Below are 11409 nucleotides of genomic sequence, written 5' to 3' on the forward strand. Positions count from 1 at the left end.
TATATAAAGAATAAACAAATAACTTTATGAAAAAATGGCGTAAATTAATTAAATCAATTGAACACTAAATAAAACTAATATAAATCAATTGAACACTAAATAAAACTTAAGAAAAATAAAAACAAACAAAAAACAATAGAAGATCGCTATTTCGTATTGCCAAATAATACAAATAATTCGAACATGGGAGTAAATAAATGAAAAAAAACATATATGAGCAAAAACTAAAATAAATAAGAAAATGGACAAATAAATAAACATTTAACAACCTTAAATAAATACAAATAAAGTTGATTCTACACAGAATTAAATAACTAAATAAATGTATACTACTACTACTACTACTACTACTACTACTACTACTACTCATAATAATAATATTAATATTAATAATAATACTAATAATATAATAATAATAATGTGTGTGTGCAGTCAGCACCAACCCTATTCAGGGTTCAACCGGCTTCCGCCAAAGGAGGAAGTTTCATGGGAGTATGAAATTCACAAGGGGTCCCCAGTCGCATGCATACCCCCGTTAGGGGAGATGATGACGTTAGGTTTTTGCAACTTTTTGCAGGGAGGTGTCGACGTCCTCCTACACACAGCACCTGGACTTGCCAAATTGGTCACCCATTTTAGTAATGACCAAGCTCAACGTTGCTTAACTTTGGTGATCTGACGGGAACCGGTGTGTCAACGTGATTATGCCGTATATAATAATAATCATATACTTTATAACATATAGTAATAATAATAATAATAATAATAATAATATACTACTACTACTAATAATAATAATACTAGTCATATAATAATATTAATAATAATGATACTACTACTACTACTACTACTACTACTACCTAATAATAATATTAATAGTAATAATATTAATAATAATAATAATACTAATAATAATAATACTACTACTATTAATAATAATAATATTAATAATAATTTATAATAATGATAATACTACTACTATTAATAATAATAATATTAATAGTAATAATAATAATAATAATAATAATAATAACAACAATAATAATAATAATAATAATAATAATAATAATAATAATAATAATTCTGATTTTGCTTATGAACGTCTCTCTGGAAAGGGATGGGATTCATTTTCAAAGGATTTCCCTTAATTCCAGCTTCAAACCAGGAGCTTCAAAGATCAAGGGTTTTCCTAAGGATGTTGGTGGTACCTATAATTGCAGAGGTTTGAAGGCCGCCTAAAACATCGGGGATTTGTAGTTTTTTCAATTGTCCTTCCAGACGACTTGATACTACTCCTAGTGTACCAACTACGACCGGGATTATTTGTGTTTTAAACACGTGTATACACCTTATCTCCAAGGCCAATGGAGCATAATTGCTCCACTTCTCATTCTCCTTCTCTCTCACATTCCTGTCCCAGGGTACTGAGAAGTCTACAATCTGCCAGTTTTTTGAGACCTTGTCAATGACGACCAAATCCGGACGATTATGTTCCAATTGCTTGGTTGTTATGACACTTTTGTCCCACCATACCTCTACCTTGCCATCCTCACTTGTTCTCACTTCATCAGGCACCTCCTCAAACCATTTTCCAGCACACTTCACCCCAACCCTCTTACACACCTCCCAATATATCCGGAGTCCCATGCGATCATGTCTTTTGCGGTACTTTCTCTGGGCCAGTCCACTACACCCTGCTGCAAGGTGCGCAATTGACTCTGAGGTCTTACCACAAATCCGGCATTCTGCAGCAATTTCCTCTCCTAGAACCACTTTTTTGAACAATTGTGTTCCTAATGCCTGCTCTTGTGCTTCACAAACAAAAGCTTCAGTACTCTTAGCTAAATACCCGGCTCTAAGCTATTGCCATGATCTTTCATCAGCCACTTCTGCTATATCTTGGAAGAACCTTCCATGCATTTTCTTCCTAGCTAGTTCCTCTGCCCTTTCTCTATCCATACGTTTCACATAGTCAGCCTTGGTCATACCTCCACTTCATTGGTCACAACCTTAAGCATCCACTCCCCACTTTTAACCACATGCTCCTTCAATGACATCTCCTCGGTTCTAACACAATCTTTTACACTTTTCAATCCTCTCCCATCATCTTTCCTCTTTTGATACAGCCTTGCTATGCTACTTCGAATGTGAAATATACCAAACATTGCTAAAACTTTTCTTGTTTTGATATCCATGGCATGCAAATCCTTGTCAGACCATTCTAAAATTCCCGCACTGTATCTCAAAACACTGACTGGCCATGCATTTACTGCTTTCATTAGATTTCCTCCATACAGTTTCGACTTTGCAATTAGTTTCATTCTTCTAAGATACTCCTTCCTGACTTTTTCTTTCATTTCTCTGTTCATGATGCCTACATCCTCCAGCACTCCTAAATACTTATATCCTGTATCTTCTATTTCTTTCATGATTTCTCCATTTGGCAGCACTATTCCATTCGAATGAACCTTTACTCCTCTTTTCATCACCAGCGCCGCACATTTACTAATCCCAAACTCCATCCCAATGTCTTCTGAGTATGTTCCCACAAGTTCTACCAGTCTCTCCATTTCCTTTTCATTTCTACCGAATATTTTCAAATCATCCATAAACAGTAGATGGTTGAGGCGTCTGTCACCAGATCCAAAGTTATACTCCAGTTTTTCTCTCTTCAAGAGGATGCTCAGTGGCATCATTATCATTAAAAAAAGAAGTCGCGATAACGAATCTCCTTGAAATATCCCACGTTTAATGCCAACCTGCCCCATCTCCTCACTGTTTGCTGTCAGCACCGTTTTCCATTGAGTCATACTTGTCTCCAAAAGCCCTACCACATTCTCAGACATCTTCATCATCAATAGTATTTCATGTATCCGTGAATGAGGAACCATGTCAAGCCTTTCTGTAATCGATCCATGCTACGCTCAGATTCCTCTTCGTCTTCTTTGCATCCTGCATTAATGCTTTATCAATTAGTAGTTGCTCTTAAGTACCTCTCGAGCCTTTCCAACACCTCTTTTGTTCGTCAGGAAAAACACCATTACTCTCTAGATGTTCATAAATTTTCTCCGCAAATATTCCAGTCAACAGTTTCCACATGAATGGCAGACATGTAATTGGTCTATAATTATTGGCATCTGTTCCTTTTGCAGGATCTTTCCTAATCAGTGTTGTTCTTCCCTTCATAAGCCAATCAGGGACATCTCCCGACTCTACAACCCTTTGCAGAGCAGCAGCTATAGGTGGATAAAGGCATGGAAACTGTTTAAACCAGAAGTCCATCTGAACCAGGTGCCTTCCAGTTTGTCATCCTTCGTATGCCAGCCTTAACGTCATCATTCATTATCTCAACGTTCTTTATCTGCTGCATTCCTGATAGCCTTTCTCTGACCTCTCCCAACCAGCTAGCCTTCTCATTATATCGCCCTTCGACGGACCAAATCCCATTCCAGAACTTCCTTGCATCTTTTGCATTTGGAGTGTTGTTATTTCCCGCCTGTTTACTACCATTTAATTCTATATACAGCTGAGACTGATTGTTCCGGAAAAGGTTGTTCTGCCGAAATGCAACACTTTTTCCAACAAAGTTCCTAATTTTTATACCACCAGTGTGGACCTTCTCTTTCAACATTGTTAGAACGTTCATGATTCCCTTTTCCAGCAATCTATACCTCCTTTCAAGCTCGTCCTTAGCTTTCTGTCCTAGTTTAACTCCTTTTCTTATTTCTACGATTCTACCAATGTCTTTCCGCCACCGTTTAATACTTTCTTCAAGCCGCCTCTGCCAGTGTGACCTTCTATCCTTTTTCTTCTGTAATAAGCCAAGACGATTCGCAGTAACATATGACGCTGCATATAGAAGCCTGTTAAGTTCCGTAATCGATATGTTCTTTCTTATGATGTTGTGAATTACTCCTTAAATTATTTTTACCTCGTTTTTCACCTTCCACCTATCACTACTCTTCATACTTGGAATCTCTATGATATCCTCTCTAAGAAGAACCTCTCTTAACTTCTGAAGTACTTCTTTTTCTACAGAAGTCAAAGTTCGAACTTCATCACCACTTCTCCATACATCTGCTCCTTTCACTGACTCCATTGTCTCAGAGTCAATGATCTCATCTGCCTTAGATCCTTCAAACTGTTTCTCATTACTTCCCCTAACCATAGTATTCCATACATCCTCAGTTGTCCGCCTCCCATCATCGTTTTCATTTCCCTTCTGCGCTTCGACTCTCTCAGTTCTTTCATCAGAGCTAGTTTCATCAATTTTACTGTCGTTATTCATTTCATTCCTAACCATCCATTCAATCTCTTCTCTTGCAATCACTGAAAGTAGGTTGTTATGTTTAATTTGTTTTAACTGGGATACCAAACTCGCGACACTTCTAGCTCTTCCTCCTCTCGATTCCCATTCTTCCTTCCCTTTTTGGATATATCCACCGGATTTGGTACTTCCACTTCTTACAAAGCATTCCCACAGGATTCTTCTTTCCTCATACGTCCACGTTTTTTTTTTACATTTCCTGTTCCAACTCCCTTCGTGTCTTGGTACCCTCTCTGGCAATTCTCACTCACCCTATATCCAACCACATCCTCAGAATTTCGAACAGTTGTATGATGACGACAGGACCCACCCTGTTGACCAGTGGGACTGGGACACCTATCTGATGTGAGACCATCACAAGATGTTCTAGCCTCCTTTACGTCGTTATTTTCAATATTTTGATTTGACATTCATTAATAATAATAATAATAATAATAATAATAATAATAATAATAATAATAATAATAATAATGTACAAATACAGAGGATACAATAAATGAATCGATAAATAAAATATGAAAATAAAAAACAATAAAATCATGGGAAAAAGACAGATAAAAATCAAAGTTAGACAAACTTCGAAAATGCATAGAGCGAGTCAGACTAAACTTCTAGATAAACGTTCACCCATATACTTTATAACATACCTTATGTAGAATGACTAACGTTAGAAGAACATAAAAATCCTTGAAAGAAATGATGACTACATCGAACAACAAAACGATAACATATATGTGTGAATGACCTAGATAATTAACCGCTGACAGAGTTATGCCCCTTTAACCATAAACAATGTTATTCTCTTTAAACTCTTTACAGGACTGCAGTAAAAAAACAAAAAACTAAACTAATAAAGATTAGTTATGAATACAAATACAAAGAAACAAGTTTAAATACTATTAAAAATGTATAAATAATATTCACTAGCAACATAAGTGAAGTGAATAGTATCAGTAAGTAAAGAATTGCCTTTTAGAAAGGTTTTATTAACTGTAAAATACACGTACGCTCTTGAAAGGATCGAGCGGGAAAATGAAACAGAGGGCGCTTTTATTATGAATGTCAATCCCAAGGGGGATAACTCTTAACAACAAATTAAATCATAACATTTTCCCCGTCCTAAAGTATTCAAGTAAGGGGTAATTAATTATAGACAAATTTTTTTTTTTTTTTTTTTTTTTTTTTTTTACAATCACATAAGAATGAAGAAAACTCTAATAATAATCCTACTACTTCAAATGAAGAAAACTCTAATAATAATCCTACTACTTCAGAGACTTTATTTGAATCTACCGTTATTAAAGTGGCGTCTTTTAGATCATTTTTCAATGTTTGAAAAGATTTTAATACAGATGGAGGTAGTGGAAATTCTTTGTTTTGATTTAGTAATAAAATTTTATCAGAAAATTTTTTAATGAATTTGCAGTAATAGGAAAACATTCCAACTATTCTTTTTTGAGATTTAAGATTCAGCGGAGATGGCATTTCGAGTAATGGTTTTAGTCTTTGATAATCGGGAGCTATTTGATTATTTTCTATGGTGTAGCCGAGTAGAGTAATAGAACTAGAAGAAATTATGCTTTTATTTTCATTTAAAGTGATGTTATATTGTTTAGCAATTTTGTAGAATTTTTGAAGATTGTAATCGTGTTCTTCTTGATTTTTTCCGCATATAGTTACGTTATCAACATACACAAAGGTATCGGTTAGATTTTCTTTTTCTATAATATAGTCTATGCTCCTCTGGAAAGCACTTACTCCATTGGTGACGCCAAAAGGAAGACGAGTAAATTGAAAAAGTCTGCCACTTACTTCAAACGCAGTGAATTTACGATCAGCATGATTTATAGGTATTTGGTGATAAGCAGATTTTAGGTCGAGAGTAGAGAAGAAGATGTTATATTGAGCGATGTCGTCTACCATCTTATTGATATTAGGCATTGGGTAAGCGTCTAGTTCCGTGAATCTATTAATGGTATCGCTGTAGTCGACTACCATTCTTTTCTTATGATTCTCATTCGAAGTTACAAGAACTTGCGCTCGCCACGGAGATATCGAAGGTTCAATTATGCCTTCTTTCAACATTCTAGCAGTCTCTTCTTTTATGAATTTGTTGGCGGCAAAAGTGTAACGTCGGGATTTTGTCGCAATAGGAGTAGTATGAGGAGAAAGATTAGAAAAGAGAGGAGGGGGTGGAACGTTTATGGTAGGAAAAAAATTATTCGTGTTTATAGCTCCAATTATAAGTTTGTCTCTAGGACCGTCGAATTTAAGTGTTACTTTTTTATATTTTTTTAAAATATCTTTTCCGATTATTAAATCAATGAAAAGGTTTTCAATGATTTCAATTGTTATTCCAGAATGGGTTTTATCTTTCAGTATTAAATCCACGACAGCTTCGCCAGTTATTTTAGCATGTTGATCGGAAGCAGCCAGAGCTATAGTTTTGTTTTTAGGTATTGTGAAGAGTTTAAGTTTTTTAGCAGTATTTTCATTAATGAATGTTTTTACACTGCCGGAGTCCACCATAGCGTTCACGAAGTGCCCGTTAATTTGGCATTGAGTGAATGTGACATCTTTGGAGTTAGTTCCTAGTCAGGATAGAGAAGGTGAGGGGTAGTCAGAGTCGTCATAAAGAACAGCAGTATGAGTGTTAGAAATAGAAGATTTACACACTTTAGCCCAATGACCATTTTTTTTGCATTTTTTACATTCGGCGTTTCGTGCAGGACATAAATATCGAGGATGACGTGATTTTCCACAGAAAAAACAAACCCCTTTTGGATGCATATTTTCTTTAGTCACAGCTATACGATTGTAGCCCGAAGGATTATTTGTAGCTGCTACAGTAAAGTTATTTGCGTAGCTTATCGAATGCTTTTCTGATTGTTCAAGAGATCTGGCCGTGGCATATGTGTCTTGTAAAGTCAGGATGGGTTTTTCTAACAGTCGTTGTCGGATGGACGAAGAAGAAATTCCACCGATGAAAGCTTCCCGAATGTATTGATTTTTGTTTTCTTCAGCAGAAACCGCTTCGAAGTCACATGTTTTGGCAAGCATTTCCAATTGTAGTATGAAGGCATCTATATTTTGTGTTGTTTGTTGCTTCGTCGTCATCAATCGATATCTATTATAAACAATATTTTCAGGTTTTAAATAAGCGGCGTCCAATGTTCTTAATGCACTATCGTAGTCGGTTTTATCGCTTATTAAATCGAAAACAGAGGCTGAAATACAATTGATCAAGGCAAAGAAATTATCTGAAGTGTTTTCGATTAATCCGTTATTATGTGAGCGGATATAATTCTGGAGGGTTAATTTCCAATGCCTATAGGATTTTTCGGAATTAGGGCATGTAGGTTCTACCTCGAATCTGTCGGGACGTAAGATTCGATCCATTATTTTTTTTTTATTTATTTTTTTTTTTTTTACAGTTAATAAAATTGAAGTGAATAGTATCAGTAAGTAAAGAATTGCCTTTTAGAAAGGTTTTATTAACTGTAAAATACACGTACGCTCTTGAAAGGATCGAGCGGGAAAATGAAACATATATTACTAAGTTATACATCTGAAACATATATTACTAAGTTATACATCTGAAACAAATGAATTAACTTTTAATTTCTGTGGAATTCACTTAGTTTACATTAGGCCCACCGGGCGCCCCACGCCCCACCCCACCAGTCACATCTGAAAGTCGAACACATGTCGGATGAAGGGAGGAATTTCTCGAAATATTGCAACACGGATGTGCTACCTGACCAACTGACTCCTGGTGTTTGCTTTACTAGAAAATAAAAAATAACCATAACAAGAAAAAAAAAAAACAAAAAAAAAAACGGAACTTCACTGAACGGAGTTTATTTCCAAGAACATTCCACCTTCAGAATACAATCACACGTGGCTACTTCCCTGTTGACTATGATATAGTCGTATTCAAGTCCAATGTCAACAAATACTCGTCTTAAGTAAAAAAAATTATGTTCATTCCAATCATCGTTTTCAATCCTCTCACAATATTGTTCATCATTCAATTTGCAATCTTTATCCCTTTATCCTTGAGTTGCTTTTGGACTTAGTTAATCGTGATTCATTAGTATTAAAAAGTCGATTCAACTGAAACATTGCGAAGCGTTTTGAAATTTGGTAAAATTCATAAACTGATAATATTTAGTTTCTCTGTAATTGAATCGTCCTTCCAAAAAAGATAAAAAGAGAACCCCCCCCCATAATGTACTTGTTGCGTTAAAAAAAAATAAAAAAAATTTGTTTATTTTAAGGTAAAAACTGATAAGAGAAACATGCTCTCTCTTTTGTACCAAGACGCAGAGAACAGGAGGACGCTTATCTTAGATAAAAGGAAAAGAAAAGAAAATATTACAGCTTTAATCGTAGAAGCATGAATACTAACTGGCAGGATTACCCAGTGTTACCTGCCATTTTATAGAATCAATCCTGTCGCCAATCAAGTGTTTTTTTTTTTTTTTTTTAAATATTTTTTAAAGTGTTTTTCATCCTTCATTTTTGTTCATCATTTTCATTGGCAGAAAAATGGGCAAGTGTAACCAATAGTGCTGGGACAATTATCAGAATCGGAATCAAGAATCAGAAAAATCGGAACATTTTTAGCCTAATTTCCGATTCAAAAAACGATTCTTTTACTTTATTTTATTTATTTATTTATTTATTTAATTGGTTTAAAACTTTATTTTATATTATTGACGCAAATGAAAAATATAAACGCAAATCTTCGAATGAATTTATCAATACCTTGGATACAATACATAAAAGGAAAACATTAAAAAGTTTGTCAAATTAGAAAGAAAATTATATCTATCTTTAAAAATAGATCAGGACTCTTCACTATCTCCCCCTTCCCCCGAAAATAAAATACTAATTATTTAGGTGATTTTTGAAACGGAATCGGTAATTGTATCGGAATCGGAAATATAGAACAAAATCAGTAATTGTATCGAAATGGGAAAAAATATTGGCATCGTTCTATCATTAGTAACCGGCCTAATTCTTGAAACCGATTATTGAGGATGTACTCAGTGGCATTGCTTCTTTCAAGCTGAGGTATTTTTCTGTTCAGTTTTAGGAGGTTCACACTCCCAGGCTTTACCTTTTCTCTTAGGGATTATTGCTAATCATCTTAGTAGCCCTTACTGGGGGATGTGGACGAGGCTGCTCAAGCATTTTTTGAAGGTCAATATGCATTTCTGTTAGTGCATTAGTTTTTTAAAACCTCACTTGACCTTGTGCCCAACTTCCTAGAAAGAAGATAATTAAATACATCTACTTCGTCTGAATGTCTGTCTAAAGCGACTTTAAACTTGAATATGGTAGGAATCATTACGACCTTTTGTGCTGGGCGGTTCCAGAGAGCTCAAGCATGACCAGTAAATTTTTCTTTCTTTTGTTGAGACCAAAGCAACGATGATACATCTTCTACAGATGCCCTCAGAGATGGCGCATTGGATAGAGGAGTTGAGTCGCTACGGTTCTAGATGAGCATTATCTGAAGATAGCGTTTTCAATCCTACCCAAAGCCGGCCACAGGATTAGTTCGCCAAAAACGTGGTGAGACCATAACAACTATGGAAGGCAATTAAGAGCCTCAGCATTCCTATCCCGTCATGATTAACCACCTGACAAAGGCCACAGGAATAGTTGGCCGAAACGTAGTGAAACAAAAACCATGAAGATGAGAATAACAGTCCACAAATAAATATAAAGCTGTAGTGTTGTTATAATATATATATATATATTTAAAGATATATGAATAAAAAATCAATATGAAAAATATATAAATGTTTATATCTTTTCTGTATTTATTTCCTATGTGTAGGAATACAAAAAGTCTTGTGAAAAAAACAAGAATGTTTCTTTCAAAAGCACATAACTTTCGACCGATCCTTCGATCTTCCTCAGTGTGAATGTTGGAAACATGAGTGTAGGGCGGGCAGGGTTAGCAGCAGGAGGGGCACAGGTATAGCCAATAAGGTTAAAATATGAATATGACTATGACCTTTCCAACATTTTTGACATGGAATGGTCAGCAACTTCTGTGGCCTCTATTCAAAACCGAGTTTTTCATAACACTTTGAATTGGACACCCACGAATCCCACGATATATATATATATAATGTTGAGAGAGAGAGAGGGGGTGGAACGATAAAGTTGTCGCTCTAAAGAAAAACATTTCTTTTTATCTTTTTTGGAAGGACGATTCAATTATGGAGAAACTAAATATTACATATAAGTACTTATGCAGAATACGGACTGTGTCATGATCAGCATGTTCTGGCAGGTTACATAAACCAGCAGAAGCCACTGAACGGAAACTTTGTGGTTTTATTTTAGTGAAAACGTTAGCAAAAAGTTAAAATTAAAATAATAAAAAAAGAAACATTCATCGTAATGTTAAATTTAATGAAAAAAACATTTTTGTTGTTAAGAAAATACAATGAAAAAGTGATGGAAAAATTTCCAAAAACTTTAAAGATGAAAGGAAAAATTTAAAATCAAGCTAAAAAACACTCATCGTACATATGGTAAATTTCATGAATAAATATTAATTGTTATTTTGAAAATATACTGCAACAATTGATAAGAAACAATATTTTTAATGATTTTTTAATGATTTTTAATGATCATTTTTGCCAACTTCATCTCAACGCTATTGAATATGTAAGTGTTAGGTTGTTTTTCTGTTAGGGTGGATCCCAGGTTGCTGACACCTTTCTAAAAGCGGGAAAGCACCAGGTGTACAGAGATGAATTAGGAAATGTATCAAGAAGTTGAGTCCAACTTTTTCAAAAGACTGAAACTTGGGTCTATCACTATGATCCAAAGCCTAGTCACTGCAGTCGAAGCACTTTGACTCAGCACTTCCAAAGAAGACAAAGATGCAGCCCTCCCCTGGCAAGGTCATGCCACAGTCTTCTGGGACCAGGCGGAGTAGTGATGACAGATTTCCTGGCAAAGGGTACCAAAATTACAGGCGCCTATTAAGCTTCACTTTTTAGGAAATTAAGAGAATCTATCAAAATCCAGAGGTGGAGTAAAATTATCAATGG

General features: G+C 35.1%; 1 pseudogene; it reads right to left on the bottom strand.

Annotated features, from left to right (window-relative positions):
* Positions 1–596: 596 nt before the first annotated feature.
* On the bottom strand, positions 597–715 carry LOC145278393 (5S ribosomal RNA; annotated as a pseudogene).
* Positions 716–11409: the final 10694 nt, after the last annotated feature.

Source organism: Euprymna scolopes, chromosome 6 (assembly GCF_053919585.1).
Source record: "Euprymna scolopes isolate OS-2025 chromosome 6, ASM5391958v1, whole genome shotgun sequence".
NCBI lineage: Eukaryota > Metazoa > Mollusca > Cephalopoda > Sepiida > Sepiolidae > Euprymna > Euprymna scolopes.